The 20,682-nt window shown below is 40.7% G+C and overlaps 1 protein-coding gene and 1 non-coding gene across 6 annotated transcripts in view; both read right to left on the bottom strand.

The window, feature by feature from the left end:
* pag1 (phosphoprotein membrane anchor with glycosphingolipid microdomains 1) overlaps nt 1–20,682 on the bottom strand; it is a 165,865-nt gene that overhangs the window by 118,966 nt on the left and 26,217 nt on the right. For 3 of the 5 annotated variants that reach the window (XM_080194042.1, XM_080194040.1, XM_080194041.1), the window contains exon 2: nt 828–901. The exons of the other annotated variants lie outside the window; for them this stretch is intronic. The gene's annotated coding sequence lies outside the window, so the exon portion shown is untranslated. The remainder of the gene's footprint in view (nt 1–827; nt 902–20,682) is intronic. 5 annotated transcript variants of the gene reach the window in all.
* LOC145347155 (U2 spliceosomal RNA) lies at nt 15,128–15,322 on the bottom strand. Its single transcript, XR_013887804.1, has one exon. It is a non-coding gene; the product is annotated as a U2 spliceosomal RNA (small nuclear RNA).

Here is a 20,682-nt window from a genome sequence, read left to right as displayed (position 1 = left end):
GTTATTTTTAAAAAGTCCTTCCAGGCACTTTTCATAAATGTCAATTTTCAAAATGTTCAGAACAGCACTAAACAGATAAAAACCCTTTAGCATTTGCTATCTACATTTTACTTTTTAAACTCTTGCTTGTTTTTAAAAGAAGTAAATATATAAAAGTCAAAACTTTCTGCACCATAGGTCGATACAAAGGAAAATATTTAAAAAAGAAGCAATTAGAAGGTGACACTGGGCTTTGTATTTTCTTCAACAGCTTCAATGTATTTAGTGGCCATGACTTCTACATAGATAACAACAGTTCCATCTGCTCAACAGCGTTCATTATACCCACCAGTCGAAACAAAAAGAGATCAGATAAAATGTAAAATGAATCTCACAGCTTCTCACGTTTTAGCTGTCAGACATGGATCCTAATCAATTTCAATGTTTGAATATCTGCTGTTCAACTCAAGCAAAAATATCTCAAGAAAATTAACAAATGCAAAATTGAATGGACACTCAACCAAAATTTGGGTCAATAATGAATAGAAAGAGTAGTTAAAATTGCATCTAGCCCCACGATTGTGTATTTGAAGTATATTATTATTTTGATGCAAATGTGTGTACATACATTTTCAAACTATAAAGTAAAAAATGTGTAAGGAAATCCACGTCTCATTCCTCAGTAATATGACAGATGGGTAAAATAAATTAGAACACTAATTTTTGTAACAGAGTCAAAAGAGTTGTTAAAATAATTTTGTCATGCAATCTAAATTGTAATCTGGTTCTACATTACCAAATAATAGAGTACAAAATGGCAATATAATTTTATATTATATAAGACTTACCTTGTGTTTCTGTTAACAATATGGTAGCAATAATCTTTCCTCCTGATGCAAAGCCATACCTTCCTGTTCACCCTCTGTAGGTTTAAAAGATACTGCAATGATTCATCTCCTCTATCCCCAACACTATCAGTTTAAATGGTTTTACAGCTGCAGGTTTCAATCAGTAGAAGCTGAACAAACACTACCCCAACTTGAAAGGATTGGATCAATTGCACTGATTTTCTGACAGCCCAAAATTGCTTTGCCGGATGTTCATCCACAGACAGCTTTAATAATTGCAGCTCAAATACGCTGAAGTGCCAATAGAGCAGGACGGCAATGAATCAAAGACTAGCAGCTGCCCTTCTCAATTTTCATCAATGAATGAATGATTAAATTTGTATTTATAGAGGGCATAATATTTAGCAAATAAATTATGTTTCTAAGCAATAACTGAATTAATAATGCATGCATGTGTGCACTCATGCAGACATATATTCTAATAATCTATAATTTAGCTCTTTAAAACACCAAATGAACATGCAATTATCAAATGTTATAACTCAGAGACTGACTCAACCAAATCTATGTGGGTTTTTTTTCCATGAGGCATCAAGTTTAAGCTCACTTTTCTTGATCCCAGGATCCTTTAATGTACCTCTTTTAAAAAAGATCATGTAGTTGTTTAAAAATGATAGGAACTCAGCATCAAAAATGTGGGGTGGGGGGCAGGGGCAGGGGGAGGGTTCCAACTCATATACACTATTGTTCACAGCATTACCCACAGCCACATGCGGCTAATTGAAGTTTGAGCAAATAAATAATGACTAATGAACATCATTGTAGGGAATATGATCTCAAATACCCATTTTGATTTTTTTTGTGTTTGTCAGTAAAATGGCAAGATGAAAAACAGCGTGCAAGTGTTTTTTGATCATTGTGCCAGCTTTACTTTCTTGATCACACTTACATATGTAGATAAGGGCAGTGCCAGTGATGTAGTCCACATGGACTTCAGTAAAGTTTTTGATAAGACTAATCAAGAAGGTAAGAGCCCACGGGATCAGGGCAATTTGACAAATTGGATCCAAAATTATTGCTTGGATTGATGCTGGGTTCCTTGCTGTTTGCAGTTTACATTAATGATCTGGATTTGAATTGTGTGGCGGGGGGGGATGATCAATAAGGCTGCGGATGATATGAAAATTGATGGTATGGTATAGCAAGAAGGGAAGCCTTAGATTACAGGATGATATAGACAGGTTGGTCAAATGGACAGAATATGGCAAATGGAATTTAACCCTGAAAAAAGTGTGAGGTGATGTATTTTGGGAGGACTAACATGTCAATTTCAAATAAAATTGTAACAAGTGTATTTTTGGTAAGATTAATATTGTATAGCATAAGTGTACAGGAAACAGGAGCATAAATTCATGTGCACAGAATAGCAGAGCTAAGGTTAACTGAGCTTTTGATCTCAGCGATGGGGAGCCCACAAAGGAAGAAAAGAGAAAAAAATTAAAGACAGAATAATTGCTAAACATCTATCATGCACAAGGTTTAAAGTAAATTTCTCAGGAGTGGTGGTTGGAAACCTGTTCTGCTGGTGTCAGAACTGCAGGAATATCAGTCCACCAGGGCAGATAAAAGGAAGGGTGGTTTAAAAAAAAGAGCACAACATTTCAACAAATGGCAATACATTCAACATTGAACCTCTTACTGTGCTTAATCTGCTTTTACATGAACGTAGGTCAAGAGGCACACTCCATGCTCCCTCTAGTTCCACATTCAAGGGCGTATACTATAAAGTCATACATTGTTTCTGCAATCTAACAAACAGAACTGAATTTTCTGTACGCAACTGGTGCTGGACGCCTCGGTGCAAACCAATTTTGCAGAGGAGTTCCCAATCAGGAATCAGTGCTTGCATTAATAAGTACAAAGAGACTAATACCTGTTTTGTGCATAGACACACATGATTATTTTTTGGTCTTTTCCAGGAGGGTGGTGGGCAGCCTATTAGAAGTTTTTGTTTCCTACTTGTTATATTAGCAAATTATTTAGCACATCAATGTCAAGATCCAGGTTTTTACTCAAAGATTCGAATAAAACAAACAAATCAAACTGTAAATCTTTTCTCAATTTAGTACCATCATACTTATACTTCATTGTTATTTTGCTTACTGGATTCTGCAGTTACCAGTTTGGTTCAAATATTTGTTTAACAAAATTGTAGTCAAAGTAGACACAAAGGCCCATTTTAACTCCTCCTTCACCAGATGTGAACACAGCATGCACAGAATTCAAATCATGCCAGCATGGTAGAATGCATTTGAGAAAAGGTAAAAACTAGCAAGGGAAAGAAGTCACTGGAGAGAATAGTTTATACACTCACTAATAGTGGTTACACTGTGCTATGGAATCCCTAGGGTGATTTTAGCCTTCATACAGTCTGTACAAATCAAATTGGCAAAGATAGTCTTAAGGAGAAATCTATAGCAGGTATTCAGGGCTGTTTCTTAGATTAGTATGATCTGAAACCAATCAAGGAACATGCTTTCTACACATGATAATGTGTAATGAGACAGAACTAATTACCTCTTTGTAAAAGATACCCTAGGCAAAAGTGATCATATCATGATAAAATTCGACATTGTTTGAAGGTGAGAAAGTCTGTAACTAATGTCTTAAAATTAAATAAAGACAATTCCAAAGGTATAAAGACAAAATTGACTAAAGTGGACTAAGAAAATAGGTTCTAACACAAGACAACAGAGAAGCAGTAGCAGATATCTAAGAAGATATTTCCAAATTCTCAACAAAGTTGTATTCTATCAAGAAAGAAAGACTCAACGTATGGATGCACTATGATTTAAGAATGAGATTAAATTGAAAGAAAAGGTACATAATGTTGAGAAGATTAGTAGTAGGCTATAAGATTAGGTAAGTTTTAGAAATCAGAAAAGGACAACAAAATACTAAATGAAGAGGAAGAAATTAGAATATGGGAGAAGGATAGCAAGAAATATAAAAGAAGATAGTAAGACCTTTTACTAGTATATAAAAAGGAAAAGAGTAGTTAGAGCAAAAGTTGGTCCCTTGGAGGATAAGACTAGGGAATTAACATTGGTAAACAAAGAAATTACAGGCACTTTCAACAAGTATTTTATATATTTGTCATCACTGTTGAAGACACAAGAAGCATCCCACAAATAATTGAAGAAAATCAAGAGGCCAAAAGAGGAAGAGGGGAAATTTAAAACAATTACCATTCTGGGAGAAAAAAAATAACTTTAGTTTGCCTAGCATTAAGAGCTGACAAATCCCTTGGAACCGAGATCCTGTATCCTTGAGTTTTAAAATAAATGACTGCTGAGGTGCATTAATAGTAGTCTTCCAAAATTCCCTTGATTATGGCAAGGTTCAGCAGATTGGCAAACTGTAAACGTAACACTCATTGTCAAGGAAGGAGGGAGGCAGAAATCTATCGGTTAGGTAGCCAAATATCCATCATTGGGAAAATGCTGGAATCCATTAGTGAGGAAGTAGTAGCAGCATGTGCAGAAAATCATAATGCAGTCAAGCAGAATCAACACGTATGAAAGGGAAATCATGTTTGATAAGTTTATTAGATTTCTTTGAGAATAAGCTGGATGAATAAAGGGGAACCAAACAGATCAAGTTTATTTGGATTTTCAAAAGGTTACTACTGAGAAGAGATCTTACACTGTTGAGGTAATATATTCATATGGATAGGGGATTGATTAACTAACAGGAAACAGAGTCAAGATAAATAGATCATTTCAAGTTGACAAACTATAACTAGCAGGTTGTCACAGCGATCAGTGCTGGGGCCTCAACTATTTATGATTTATATTAATTACGTAGATGAAGGGATCAAGTATATTGCAGGCAAATTTGCTGATGGCACCATAAAAAATAGGAAGTGAACTACAAGGAATGTGCCAACTATATGTGAAGGAGTGGGCACAATTTTAACAGATGGGGTATAATGTGAGGTTGTTCACTTTGGTAAGAATAGAAGGGCAGAACGTTATTTAAATGGAGAGACTGCAGAATATTGTAATACAGAGGGATTCAGGTGTCCTCATATATGAATCACAAAAAGTTAGCATGTAGATACAGCAAGTAATTAGGAAGGCAGATGGAACGTTGGCCTTTATTGCAAGGGAGATGAGGTAGAAAATAGGAAAGTCTTTTGACCACTGCAGAGGGGATCATTGAGAGCACAACTAGAGTGCTATTTACAGGAGGGATATACTTGCTTTGGAGGAAGTTCAGAGAAAGTTCACTAGGCTGATTCCTGGAATTAAGGGGCTATCTTATGACGTACGGTTGAGATTTAGAAGAATAAGAGGTAATCTTATTAAAAATAAGAGTCTGAGGGAAAATGTTGAGAAAAGGTTTCCCTTCATGAAGAAAATCTAGAAAAAAAGAACGCAATTTGAAAATAAGAGTGTCCCATTTCAGGCAGAGATGAAGAAGAATTTCTTCCCTTAGAGGGTCATTAGGTCATTGAAATGCACTACCCCAGAGAGCAGATCAGACTACTCTCAAGGCTAAGTTAGGTTTTTGATTCTCAAGGAAGTCAATGATGATGAGTGTAGGTGAAGACAGGAAAGTGGAGTTATTGCGACAGTGACATCCACCACATTCCTATTTTTAATGCTCCTCTGTTCTTATGTAATTCAGACTCAAAGGATTGTAATCTCAATGCCTGCCTCCACCATGTTTTGCTGACTTCTTGTACAGAACTCCTGTTTTGAAAGGATCAACACGAGCTATTCTATGGAATTAGGACACCAGCAATGCTATGATAATTCATAGAGTTGCAATTTATCATTCTTGAACCTCAGCTGCGAGTCACAGTTGATCCCAGTTCAGTCTGACCTAATGCTACGCACGAGTTTTTCAGCAGAATGCATTAACACAGCACATGTTGCTCAGTTTTTATCATAGAACAATGATGCCAATTGTAGTGATCTTGCTGAGATGAGCTAATTCAGGCACATAAGAACATAAGAAATAGGAGCAGGAGTAGGCCATCTAGCCCTTCGAGCCTGCCCCGCCATTCAATAAGATCATGGCTGATCTGTCGTGGATACCTGTGATCTGTCTGGTTTCAGTACCACATACTGTGGTGCATTTATCCCAACATTCAATTTATTAGAATATACAAAATTAACATTTTTCTTGTTATTTCAACATAAAACAGACTTGCCAGACTTACTCAGAATGGAACTGAAGTATCTGGAATGTCCACTATTGTATGATTTGTTAACGATCCCATACCATATAAATTGCATCAGCTGAAGTGAAGGTTGCGTAGCAAAGTACAGCTGTCTGACCAAAGATAGTGCTGAGAAATCATGAATCTATGGCCATGGTCTGAGAGTAGCAGCTCTGACCGAAAAAGAATTGGCAGTAGAGGCCACAGCTTAACAAGGAAGGCTAGGAATCAAACCGATGACAGAAATAGGAGCAGAAGTCCCCATAAGGAAGTACTGATAGCTGCAAACAAAATGAAACTTGGAAACGAGAGGCCAAACAAAGGGAGCTGATCAGCTGGAAGGAGTTTAAGTGTACACCAAGGTACCAGATGAAGGGCAGCCTGCTTTGTCCCATAGGTGGGTTTGCATAGAGACAGTTTTGAAAGGTGGAACATATAAAGCTAAAGCTAAAGCTAGATTAGTAGCCTGTGGGTATGAGGAGCATTTGGATGGGAGAGACATGAGGGTTGATTCACCCACAGCAAGGAAAGTGGCACTTTTTTTTGCGGTCCTAGTATCTCATAATTGGATGTGTAAATCAACTGACATCAAAGCTCATTTCTGCAGGGCGAAACATTTCAAATGTTTTTTTGAGGCCATCCAAAGAAACATAAGAACATAAGAAATAGGAGCAGGAGTAGGCCATCTAGCCCTTCGAGCCTGCCCCGCCATTCAATAAGATCATGGCTGATCTGTCGCTGCTCAGTTCCACTTTCCCGCTTTCTCCCCATAACCCTTAATCCCCTCTCTTATCAAAAACCCATCAACCCGCGTCTTAAAAATATTTAGCGAGGCAGCCTCCACCACTTCAACGGGCAGAGAATTCCAGAGATTCACCACCCTTTGAGTGAAAAAGTTCCTCCTCAACTCCGTTCTAAACCGCCCCCCTTTTATCTTGAGGCTGTGCCCCCTAGTCCTACTGTCTTTTTTGAGCGGGAAGAGTCTCTCCACCTCTATCCTATCCATCCCATTCATCATCTTAAACGTCTCAATGAGATCTCCCCTCATTCTTCTAAACTCTAACGAGTACAAGCCCAGTTTATTCAGCCTCTCCTCATAGCTCAACCCCCTCAACTCCGGTATCAGCCTAGTAAACCTCCTCTGCACTCCCTCCAAGGCCAAAATATCTTTGCGCAGGTGCGGCGCCCAAAACTGCACACAGTACTCCAGCTGCGGCCTCACCAATGCCCTATACAGCTGCAGCAAGACCTCCCTACTTTTATATTCAATCCCCCTCGCTATGAAGGCCAGCATCCCATTCGCCTTCCTGACCACCTGCTGCAATACACAGGGATATTTGTGGAAATTGAACAAATATGTATATGGGTTAAGTGATGCATCAAGGATTTGGCATTTCTCTGTATGATCTGTACTACTGAAGACTGGCTGCATCCAGTTAAAAGCAAATCCAGCAATGTTTTATTGGAAGGCTAAAGGAAAATTAGCTGGAACTTTTGTAATGCATATTGATTTCCTATGGGGTGGCATAGAAAATTTTGAAAAGGATCATTGAGAAGCTGAAAACACAATTTAAAGTAGGGAGTCAAGCAGCTGGTGCTTTGATATCTTGGTCTTGATATCCAACAACTGGTGTAACGCTGAGCCAACAGAAATATCTAAGTAGTTTTGATCCCATTCCCATCGCCAGAGAGAGAGGTCAGCGGAAAAAGAGGAATGGGCCAACAAGAGTTATTGAGGAGTATGATAGGACAGCTAAATTGGCTATGCACACAGACAAGACCAGATGGGAGCTATAATGTCCTAGAGCTCAGTAATACTTTGAAGCAAACCACAGTCAGATGTTGCAGGCTAATAAAACATTTAAGTTAAAATTTAACGTGGAATTAAATTCCCAGCACTAGGAGAACCAGAAGATATGAATTTTTTTGTGTTTAGAGACGCTTCACATGCCAATCTACCATATGGACATTCAAGTGGTGCTGGATTCATAATATTCCTGGTAGGTATGGAAGGAAAATGTTGCACTTAGGCCTGGGAAGCACAAAAAAAAAACAAGGGCAGTCAAAAGCACATTGGCGGCTGCAACCCTGGCCTTGGATATGGGGATACATTTGTCAGACAAATTAACAGAACTTTTTATGGGCACATCAGGTAAGAAAGTACCAATTGAGTGTCACGTGGACGATGTTCACTCAACAAAAGGTATAGCGGAAAAATTAATTGAGTTTACCAGCATTAAGCGAATATTGGAAAACCAGGAAGTTTTCAAACTTAGAGGTCGGTGTTAATCTACAGCTATCTGACTGTTTTACAAAAAGGGGTGCAGGTACTGGAAAGTTAGTGAGAATACTGGAGGTTGATTGTCTTAAATTTTGAAAGAAATTAAAGGGAATTTGTTAGAACATAACCAGTGATGACCTTGGTCACATTACATCCGATGCATCTTGTTCCCATTGTAAGGGTCAGCTGATCCAGTAAAGCATGGAACCAATTGGTAATGTAATAGACAGCTGACACTCTATAAATAAGGAGCTATGTAGAATTGTGGGTAACTTAGAGTGGTCCAGGGTGAGGCCCTGATTTGAGTAATGTTTCTTTATTATGTTGGGGTAAGTTTTGTTATATTTTCATTCGCTGTATTTACAAGTTCGTCCTGAAGGAGCAATACATTCTGCCTTACAAGCACTGTCCACTTCCCCAAAAATTAGTAGTATTTGTCCTGGAACATAATGACTACTTAACAGCAGTGCATGATAATGGCAACTTGGGTGAAACTGGCAGAATTTAGAACCAGATGCCACGCCTCCTGATATGGCATGGAGGGAGCAGGAGCGAGATATCACTGACTTTCTTCATGTATAACCTTGGAATGTGTACAGGGACAGTTAGAAACACAACAGATCCAAATGTTATCTTAAGTTTTTATCCACCAGCCCAACACCATCCTCTTCTCCTTTACCAGATGGTGTAAAAAGCATGATCCTAAAGCCCTCTTCACATCCTGTCTCGACCTGCTGAAAGAAAGAATAATCGAGCAATTTGACAACTAGTCAAAGCAGGAGTTCCCAACTTTCTATGTCATAGCACACTTCTAGACTGTTAAAGTTTGAGACACACCACTTATTTTCTCTGAACCATGCTCCTAAAATTGAAAAATTAAAGAGGAGAAAGCTGAAGTGCTGACAGAAGATTCAGCATAATGTTGTGTCCAAACATAACTATAGACACAAGTTATTGGCATGGATTCAATGTTGTAGTTTTCAGAACTGCTCACTCACAGCACCAGGGACCATGGCCCAATTCTGGTTTCAGGTGACTCTGTGGAGTTTGCACATTCACCCTAGGTCTGCGTGGGTTTCCTCAGTGTTCCAGTTTCTTCTCTGTCAGATAGTCAGTGCAGACCCGATAGGCCGAATGGCCTTCTTCTGCACTGTTGGGATCTATAGGATATGCCATTTTTACCTGTCTCTCTCTCTCTCCTCCCAGGACTTTTGTGCCCTTCTGAGTTTTTGTTTGTACGGGCACAAGACCTTTTGCCTTCAGCTCCAATTCCCATTGGTCAGGCCTATATGTATAACCAATGTAAAAAATCTAAACCACACGTGTGGCTCTTTTCAGGTTGACCACTGATCTGAAGATGGTTAGTTTTAGTTAATTACATTAATTTATCATTTTGAATCTATTTTCACAGCACGCTAGTTGGGCACCATTGTATATTTGATCAATTATTTGAAAGGCTTAAATCAAGAATGCATTGTGGTAATTCTAAATTAAGCCTTGCATTGATTTGATAGATTTAACACAAGCTAATTAGATGAGCTCAGGGGCAGCACAATGGGTAGCACTGCTGCCTCAGTGCCAGGGACTCAGGTTTGATTCCTAGCTTTGGTCGCTGTTTGCATGGAGTTTGCAAATTCTGTGTCTGCGTGTGTTCCCTCCAGATGCTCAGATTTCCTTTCACAGTCCAAAGATGTGTGGGTTGGGTGGATTGGCTATGCTAAATTGCCTCTTCATGTCAGGGGGACTAGCTAGGGTAAATGTATAGCATTATCGGGATAGGGCCTGGGTAGGATTGTGGTCAGTGCAGATTTGATGGGCCAAATGGCCTCCTTCTGCACTGTAAGATTCTATGATGGATGCTCAAGATAATTTTTTTTAAATTCTAAAAGCTTATTAATAAAATTCACTTTTACTGATAGTAAAATTGAACATATCTTCTAATGTCAAAGATAAATATATAAATAAGTATAATTGATTTTGTTGACAAGTAGTACAAATTGAAGCATGAAACATTATACAATTCGCGTTCTAAGGACTCATTTCTTCAAATGATAGTCAGCCATCACACATCACAACAAACTGGAGCTGAACCAGTTGTCCAAACTAATGCATCACGTTCTTTGAGCAGCAGTTGATGTGACCAGCTCCTGCCTTGTATAACATTCCAGTAAAGTACAGCATTTGATCTGATTGGAGCTATTCATTCATGTCCAGGGTAAACAAGAACAAAAAGCTGGATCTACAGGGAGACTGCGGGACCTTTTAAAGGGACAGATGCAACCCCAATCTAGAAGTCATGCCTCCGTTTTTCACAGATCCTATTTTTGCTGTCAAGGGAAAGGTGGCAGGATGTGACTCATGAGGGAAACACAAATTCATCAGGATCATTTGAACAGATCCAAACAGAGCCTGTTGTCCCTGTAGCAAGGGCCTAATGACACAATGTGACAGTCACAAATTCATGAGAAGATGTAATTGCTCATGAAGGGTGGATAGTTGCATAGAAATGTCAAGATGTCAAAGTTAAATTTCTAACACTTCAGAAAATTGAAAAAGTCTACCTGTTTGAGTTGAAAATAATCTGATTTAGCAATTACAATTGCTGTTTGTTGACATTACTCCAAGGGCTATCATTATTGCTTTCCACTACTAATTAGCACAGCAGGGGATTTGTAAATTCATAGTTTAATTGCTAACTCAAAGGAGGTATCAAACGATTTGTTGTTTTTGTGGAGTTACAAATACAAGTTTATTTGTTTGGCTAAGAGAGTAAGTACTTGGAGCTTTTAAAATTTTGAATGGGAGCGTTTCCCACATCTTTGTTTTATTTCATCTGTATATGGTTCCTGAGGTCTGCCTAGGTGGATACTGCGGCATGGAGGGTGTAATTGTGGGTAGTATCATGAGTTAGCATTTAATTGGCATGGAGGCTACAAAGGGTTGAGAGGTGAGAGGTGAGAGGTGGGTTTGAGGTACTAGCTGATGTAGATAATGCACGGAGAATGGGGGGTTGGCACAAAGACTTAATAGCAGCAGTCTCTGGGACATTTGTCCTGGTTGTTTTGTTGAGATGGGCTCTTTGAACAGTCCATCTTGGCATGCAGCAGCCCCTCCAGCTATCTGCATTTGGGAGGTGGGCCTAAAGTCATCCAGCAACTTATTGTCCACTGCCCTCTGAGTAAAAAGTATAAATGTGTTAAACCAGGAAAGTTTTCTAATCAAGCTATTTGCCTCAAGTGAAAATGTGGACAATGGTTTAAAAACATAGAACATAGAACATAGAACACTACAGCACAAACAGGCCCTTCGGCCCACAAGTTGCGCCGACCACATCACCTACCAACCTACAGACCTATCTATAACCCTCAATCTCATTAAACCCCATATACTCATCCAGAAGTCTTTTAAAAGACCCCAGCGAGTTCGCCTCCACCACCACTGACGGCAGCCGATTCCATTCACTCACCACCCTCTGAGTGAAAAACTTACCCCTAACATCACTTCTGAACCTCCCTCCCCGCACCTTAAATCTGTGTCCTCTCGTAGCGACCATTTCAAACCGGGAAAATAGCCTCTGAGAGTCCACCCTATCTATTCCTCTCAACATTTTGTAAACTTCTATCAGGTCGCCTCTCAACCTTCGTCTCTCCAGGGAAAAGAGTCCCAGCTCCCTCAACCTAACTTCATAAGGCATGCCTCCCAGTCCAGGCAACATCCTTGTAAATCTCCTCTGCACCCTTTCAATAGCTTCTACATCTTTCCTATAGTGAGGCGACCAGAACTGCGCACAATACTCCAAATGAGGCCTGACAAGGGTCTTATAAAGTTCCAGCATTACCTCCCGACTCCTAAACTCAATCCCTCGATTAATGAAGGCCAGTACACCATACGCCTTCTTGACCACCTCCTCCACCTGCGAGGCCGATTTAAGAGTCCTATGGACCCGGACCCCAAGATCCTTCTGCTCCTCAACACTACTCAGACTTCTGCCCTTAATAGTGTACTCGTTCATCCCGTTGGTTCTGCCAAAATGGACGACAACACATTTATCCGCGTTGAAGTCCATCTGCCACTTCTCCGCCCAGTCCTGCATCCTATCTATGTCCTGCTGCAACTTTTGCCATCCTTCCAGATCATCCACAACACCACCGACCTTCGTGTCATCAGCGAACTTACTTACCCATCCCTCCACTTCCTCATCCAGGTCATTTATGAAAATGACAAACAACAAGGGTCCCAGAACAGATCCTTGAGGCACTCCGCTGGTGACTGACCTCCATTCAGAAAAAGCCCCATCCACAACCACTCTCTGCCTTCTGCAGGCATGCCAGTTCTGGATCCACAAGGCCAAAGGCCCTTGGATCCCATGCCCTCTCACCTTCTCAAGAAGTCTTGCATGGGGGACCTTATCAAACGCCTTGCTGAAGTCCATGTACACTACGTCCACGGCACTTCCTTCGTCAATGTGTTCAGTCACATTATCGAAGAACTCAACTAGGCTTGTAAGGCACGACCTGCCCTTGACAAATCCATGCTGACTATTCCTGATCATGTCAAACCTCTCCAAATGTTCGTAAATCTTGTCCCTCAGAAGCCTCTCCATCAGCTTACCAACCACTGAGGTCAGACTCACCGGTCGGTAATTTCCCGGGCTATCTCTGTTCCCTTTCTTAAAAATAGGAACTACATCCGCAATCCTCCAATCCTCTGGAACCTCTCCCGTCTCCATTGACGACGCAAAGATCATCGCCAGGGGCTCTGCAATCTCTTCCCTCGCCTCCCACAGTATCCTGGGGTACATCCCATCTGGTCCCGGCGACTTATCTACCTTGATAGAATTCAAAAGTTCCAACACATCCTCCTCCTTAATATTCACGTACTCAATCCTTTCCATCTGCTGCAAATCCATAACAAAATCTCCCAGATCGGCTTCCACCGTGAATACTGAGGCGAAGTACTCGTTAAGCACCTCCGCCATTTCTTCTGGTTCCACACAAACCTTTCCCCCCTCACCTTTTATCGGTCCTATCCCTTCTCTTCTTATCCTTTTACCTTTCACATATTTATAGAAGGCCTTGGGATTCTCCTTAATCTTACTCGCCAAGGTCTTCTCATGACCCCTTCTGGCTCTCCTAATTTCCCTTTTAAGTTCCCTCCTACAGTCCTTATACTCCTCAAGATCTTTAACATCTCCTAATTCCCTGAACCTCTTGTACACCTTCCTTTTCTTCCTGACTAGGTTCAACACATCCTTTGTGCACCACGGTTCCCTCGACCCACCAAACCCCCCTCGTCTCATCGGAACGTTGTCATTCAGAGCTCCAGACACACATTCCTTGAATATCTGCCACCTTCCTTCGGTACTTTTCCCTAAGAACGCCTCCTTCCAGTTTATTTGTCCAAGTAACTTCCTGACTTCTTCGTATCTCCCCTTACCCCAGACAAACACCTTCCTAGCCTGCCTGATCCTATCTCGTTCCAACGCAATTGTGAAGGAGATAGAATTATGGTCACCATATCCAAGATGCTCTCCTACCGAAAGATCCATCACCTGCCCTGGTTCATTCGCCAGTACCAGGTCAAGTACAGCCTCTCCCCTCGTAGGCTTGTCCACATACTGCATCAGGAAACCCTCCTGAACACACCTAACAAACTCCTCCCCATCTATACCCCTTACCCTAGGGATATTCCAGTCGATGTTTGGGAAATTGAAGTCTCCCATCACGACAACTCTGTTATTAAAACATCTCTCCAGAGATGTTTTAATAACAGATGTTTCTAAAAGATAGTCTTAGTTTTGATGTCTTTTCTACCTCTTTCATCCTTCTGAAGATCTATCATTCTTGGTTTCAGACTCAAAGATGCAATGGTCATTGGTCTCTCTGAACTGGACTGCACTAACTGAAAATTCATCAAATGTACAACAGTTGCATGTATCAAATGATAAACACACCCAAAACCAAATTGTTCATGCAATAATCAGACTCAGCTCTGATTATTTGTCTTAATTTTGTAGCATAAAACAATATTCCCAAGAATTATAATGAATAATGATGCAGTATACATAAATGAGTTAGCATGATAATAGCAGAAGCATAAGGATATTCAGTTTTAAAGGGGAGAGAGATTTAGAATACAAGAATAAAATCTGTTAAAAATACTTTTATGTATGAATGAATAAACATAAGTTGCCTTAATAGTTTCAGGTCACCCCAAGGCATGTCCAACTTTGAGATGCAAAAGTACTTTTGAAAGTAACTGAGCAGCAAATTTATACAAAATAAGATCACACAATACAGATAAATTAACATAGTTTTAGTGATGTTGGATCAAGGACAAATGGCCAATAAACTGAAGAAATTACCAGCTGTTTTTGAATGGTGCTGTGGATTCTCCTTTTCTATCCACAAGGACAAGCAGATGGGGCCTTTGTTTAATATCTCATCCAAGGGAAAAAACATTCCCTCAGAATTACACTGAGGTGGTAGCCTAAATTATGTACCACGTTTCTAGATTGTAACTTAAACCCACAATTTTGATTTAGAGGTGAGACACCTTGTACACAAGCCTTCATTTAGATAAACATGGGTAATGTTGTTATGGTTTTTGTAAATAGGTACAATAAGGATACGGTCTTCAAATTACACAAATAATGTGACCTGAGTGGACACAAACATTTGTAACAAATGTTGGCCAGTTTTTTCTTGTTTTTATTCCAATTCAGAGTCTCAAGTTGAGATATTCCCAATCCAAGCTGACAAGACAGGGCTCTCACCTCCTGTCTTGGGCTTGATCTACGTGATCCAAGCTGATTGGAATAGGCATAGCTCCTCCTCCAAGGCTTGATCTCATTTGCATCTTAGCCAAAAGCCAAGACACCACTTTTAAAAATTGCTTCAAATTAAGCTAAAATGTAACCTAATGACTTCAACCAAGCACAGCATGTCGATACTACACTTGATCTTAGCCAAAAGGCCGAGAGATGTTGGCCGGTGAACTGGAGAAATCCTCAGCTTTTTTGCACGGTGCTGTGGAATTTCATTTTCTGCCATTCAATAAGATTATGCCTGATCCTCTACTCCAATACTATGTTCTGACACTCCCTTGATGTTTTTAACATGTAGAAATCTATTTATATCACTTTTGAACACTCTAATGAAGGAGCCTCCACAGCCATCTGGGGCAGAGAATACCAACAATTCACCACCCTCGAGTGAAGAAATTCTTTAGCTCCATCCTAAATGAGTTACCTCTTATTCTAAGGCTTTGTTCCCTAGTTCTAGACTCCCCCAGCTAGGGGGAACATTCTTCCTGTATCTACCCTGCCCAGCCCTGAAAGAATTTTGTAATGTGATCACCTCTTATTTTTCTAAACTCGAGAATACTTTTTCTCATGGGGCCAATCCCTCCATCCCAGCAATTAATTTGGTAAACCTCTGTCGCACTCGTTCTACAGCAAGTATATCTTTCCCTGAGTAAAGAAACCAAACTCCATACAACATTCCAGGTGTGGTCACCAACACTTAACATAATTTCAATAAGACATTTACTCCTATACTCAAATCCTCTTATAATAAAGATTAACATACAATTTGCCGCCTTAATTGCTTGCTGTACCTGCATATTAGCTTTCAGTGACTCATGAACAAGGACACACGAGTCCCTTTGAAGTTCACTACTTTCCAGTCTCTCACCATTTAAGAAATATTCTGGTTTTCCTACTAAAGTGGATAAACCCCTCATTTCTCTTATATTCCATCTGCCAAATTTAGCATCTCTAGGACCCTTGAAGCCCCTTTGCATCCTCCTCACAACTCTCACCTAATTTTGCATCACCTGCAAATTTAGAAATGTTAATCCCCACATCCAAATCATTGATATAGATCGTGAATAACTGGGGTTCATATACTGATCCATGTGGTAGCCCACTAGTCACAGCCTGCCAACCTGAAAGTGATCCACTTATTCCTACTGTTTTGTCTGTTAACCTTGGTAATATCTATGCCAGTATATTACTCATCTTCCCGTGTGCTCTAATTTTGTTTATTAACCTCCTGAGACCTAATGAAAAGCTTTCTGAAAATCTAAGTACATCACATTGACCGGTTCTCCCTCACCTATTCTGCTAGTTACATCCTCAAAAACTGTAGGTTTGTTAAAGGTGTTTCCCCCTTCCTAAATCCATCTTGACCCTGCTTTTCCCACCATTATTTTCAAAGTGCCTGGTTATCACATCCTTTATAATAGATTCTAGTATTTTCCATATGACTAATGTTATGCCAACAGGTCCATGGTTTCTCATTTTCTCTCTCTCTCTCTCAAATAGTGGGGTTACATTTGCCACCTCAAAGATTTTGAAAGATGACTGCCAAGGAAGTGCATTTGATCATGCAAAATGATTTTGGTTTCCACTTCCCAATGTCACTGCGCACCAAGACAATTTTGAAGTCAGCAGGTGCGTGAACAAACAAGCATCTATCCAAAGCCATTAAAAAGGGCCAACTGAGTGGTTTTACACTGCCTGTGATTTTTGTCATGTCACATGGACAAAACAGGTGGCACCCATTACATTTTTTCCATTTCTTCCAAGGGCAGAAAGGCACCTGGAGCAACAGCAGTTCCTCTGTGATAGAGTTTGCAGCTGTGTGAGGATAGAGCTTAGCTTGAGTTTCCTAGTTATTGATTAGCATTTGAAACATGACTTTTGGCATTTCAGGATTTACCTGGATGGCTTTCCAGAGGATTGGAGGACAGTGTTCTATCATTTGCAAGGCATGCATCCTCTGCATTCTACTACAGTAGGAAGGACTACTCTGCTGGTGAAACCTCCCCTGAAGAGGGAAAGGGATAGCGGGGAAGAGGAGACAAGGTGAGTATGGGTAGAGTCCCAAGCAGAGACCTGTAAGAGGAAAGGCAATTGGCTCAGTTGGTACAGGCCAGTAGGGAAGGGGCCAAGGTGGGATAAGACACCACTACCTAGCAGCTACAGTATACCAGCAGTGCACCAACAACGTGCAAATGTCTGAGGTCTAGTGCCATAGAGACCACACTGCTCCAGGGACATAGTGGCATTTCTTTGTTATCTCAGGTCCTGAAATTGCCAACTGTCTGGTAGATCACCCCATGCCATGAGCACTCAAGGCCTCAACTTTTATGCTTTTAGTTCATTTCAGGATTCAGTGGGGGAATCCGTGCGGCATCTGTCAGTTGCACACAGTTGTCATGCTAGCGACAAATGCCATCTTCAGACACACAGGGCAACCAGGAGGAGACAGTACAAGAGTTTGCAGTGATTGCTGAGTTTACCTGCAACAGGGTTCTATAGACAGCATGAATGTGGCCATCTGGGCAGCAGCAGGAGAGCCAGGAGCTTCTGTCAGAGAAGCTTACCACTCAATGAATGTGCAGTTTGACTTCAAGGTGGACAATTGGAACATTCAGTGGCAGGGGTGCATTGATCCAGCCAAACTTCAGCTAGGCAAAGCATAGAGGCCAACTCAATCCAATAGCAGTGTCTCATTTGCAATAAAACTTTCCTTTGGAGCCTAACACAAATGGCCTTCAAATTTACAAGCCTGTGCATTATGAAGTCAATGTTCAAAGCACAGAGCCAACATAGTCCACTGAATTGAAGGAAATGTTTATCTAACTTCATAGTAACAAAATGCAAAACGTACCAAACAGAAACCTCAAAGTAATAAACAGTTACCTGTGACACACCCATGTTGTGTTCAAGACGCCTTCAATTTGCATCTGTGGATCTGCATCTTGGTTTCACACCCTCCACCCTTTGCTGGCAGTGGCACGGGAGGCAGCCTGCTGACTTTGCTGCTGTGGTAGCTGTGATGACCTTAGCAGTTGTCCTCTGGCCAGTGGAGCCTGAGTTGGCTCCAGCTGGGAACGAGAATCTAGGCTCATCGCTGGGCACTCCTCAGTCATCATGGCATCAACAGATGCAGCAGTCACTGACAGGGAGCACAGAAGAGCTGCTGCCCTCATCCATAGTGCCCCTAGAGCCACAGAGAAGAAAGGCAGCTCCTACTCCAGCGTGAGATGTGTTTGCACTTCCCTGCTCATCACCATCTTCTGACAGGGGGAATAAAAGGCCTCTTTAGGATTCCATCTTCCTTGAGGTCCATTCCAGATGCCCCCTCCCCTGACATTTAATGTGCCATTTCACTGTGGCATACCTGCCCTGCCAATACACTGGACTATTTATGCTGGCAGTCTTCAGTGCCAATGGGATTAAACATTCGGATCCTTGAGCACCTGGGGAACAGACACCTGGCTACATCTCTCCGCACAGATCCATGCCATCACCACACTTATCCTTGCCTAATGCAGAAAATCATTGGACTTTTTGTGGCATGAAGCCAGGTGCGGAGCACAAGGTCATGTCACTGACCAGGGTGGCTACTGCAATCCAGGCCACCTTAGTCAGGAGGGGTAGACTTCTCTTTAGTCCCTAGGCATCAAAATGCTGCTCCTGGCACTGACCTCCTGCACTAGGACAAGTAGGCACTCATTCATCGGAGAAAAGGGCTGACACCTACCCACTGACTTGTCCTCCCACCATCCAAGGTCTCCTGGCATTGATGACATTGCTCAACAGTAGTATAGTTATTGGTCTTGAGCCACATAGTGCCCTGAATGTCCCTCAATTCCTGGTAGAATTTAGGGAGCTGTCTCTCTAGTTTTAATCCCTCCACTGTGTCCTCATTCGACCCAGTGCCTGATGTGTTCCTGCTCTCATGCACGTACAGACTTAACTGGCAGATATGTTATACCCTGGGTGCACTTCAATTGGCCACCCAGTACAACATCATATTAACAATGCATTCTCAGGCAGGAGTGGGATTCACATCTGCTCCCACCCACGATGACTTCAGGCACACCAAGGATAAAAATTTAGGTCAAAATATTTGTTTAGTTTCTCTGCCATTTTCTTATTCGCCATTATAAATTTTCCTGACCCTGCTTTATGGACCCACATTTGTTTCTGCTAATCTTTTCCATTTTGCACACCAATAGAAGCTTATACATTCACTCAGTGCAAAACTTCTAAAAAAAAGGAACTAAACCAGAGCTAATAAAGAAACAGCAGGTCAGTCAGCAGATGTGGTGAGAACACAACTAACATTTTGGGTGTAACCTGTAATCATAACACAAAATGAAAACGGAATAAGCATTTAAATAGAATCACAATGCACATGAAAAGAAACATCAGTGGAATGCTAAAACCTGCTTCTAAGAAAATAATAGATAGTGCAAATGATTTTAGTAGCAGACAATGAAGAAAAAAATCCAAGAGAAATAAGGATTATGTGAAGAAAACCAAGGCAGTGGCATGTAATCAAATGAGAAGCTATGTCTGATGACCCAAGGTATAGGGTAGGCTCTGCTGCCAAAGCATTCTAACAAGTCTCTACCCCACACATCAAACTCCCTCTGCCAGACCCATCCCACATTGTTCAAAAATACAGAAAGATTAAATTGTGCCAAACCACTTCTGAAAACCTAAGTATTCTGGCCATGAATCAGCATTAGCAAATGCCAGAGGGTTGCCTTCCAGAATAACCTTCAAAATATGCCTCTGTGGTGAGCGTAGGTATAATGGAAGATCAGAAGAATAGGGAGAGTTAAGTAAATGCATTTAATCAGAAGCTGACCACTCCTTCAGTCATCTACCCACACTTCTGCTGATGCAAATTATTTTCTTGTGCTGAAACAGTTCCTCCCAATCCGTTGTCAGCATATCTCTCTTTTTAAAAAAAGATGTCAATTATTTTTAACTTTTCATATTGATAGGAACACTTGCTCTTTGAAGATGCATCTCTTAGTTTGATTCTATTACTTACTCCATTTGAAGACCAAGGGTTAAACAGATAGAACACTGAATGTGTTGTTGATTAGGTAGTTTTACATTTATCCCTCTTGGATTTATTTTCAGAACGGTTGTTCCTGGTTAGATTACTATTTGAATATAGAGTTCTGCAGTTACAATAGGCTGATATCATATTGTGAAGGACTGTAAACAGTTGAGCACATATTCCCAGTTGCACATTAACCACAGGAACTTAGTGGTCGCACACAGATGAAGGTGGAAACTTGCATATTTCTATTTATAGTGACATTTAGTCTTAAAAGGACATAAATACTGATGTTTATTTTTTCAACTCAATGAAAAAAATGAGGTAAAGTATTACAAAGTCTTCCCATTGCGAGAAAATGTGGGTTTTTCTGTTCCCTGTTTCTGGCAGTGATAGAAATTCAGCATGGTTTTTATGGTATTATATCTCGAGTACACAGTTGCTCCTTGATGCAATAGCTTTGGTACTTTAGTT

This window comes from Carcharhinus amblyrhynchos, chromosome 8 (assembly GCF_965287045.1).
Source record: "Carcharhinus amblyrhynchos chromosome 8, sCarAmb.v2.hapA, whole genome shotgun sequence".
Taxonomy (NCBI): Eukaryota; Metazoa; Chordata; class Chondrichthyes; order Carcharhiniformes; family Carcharhinidae; genus Carcharhinus; species Carcharhinus amblyrhynchos.
This window is presented reverse-complemented; position numbering and strand designations above follow the sequence as displayed.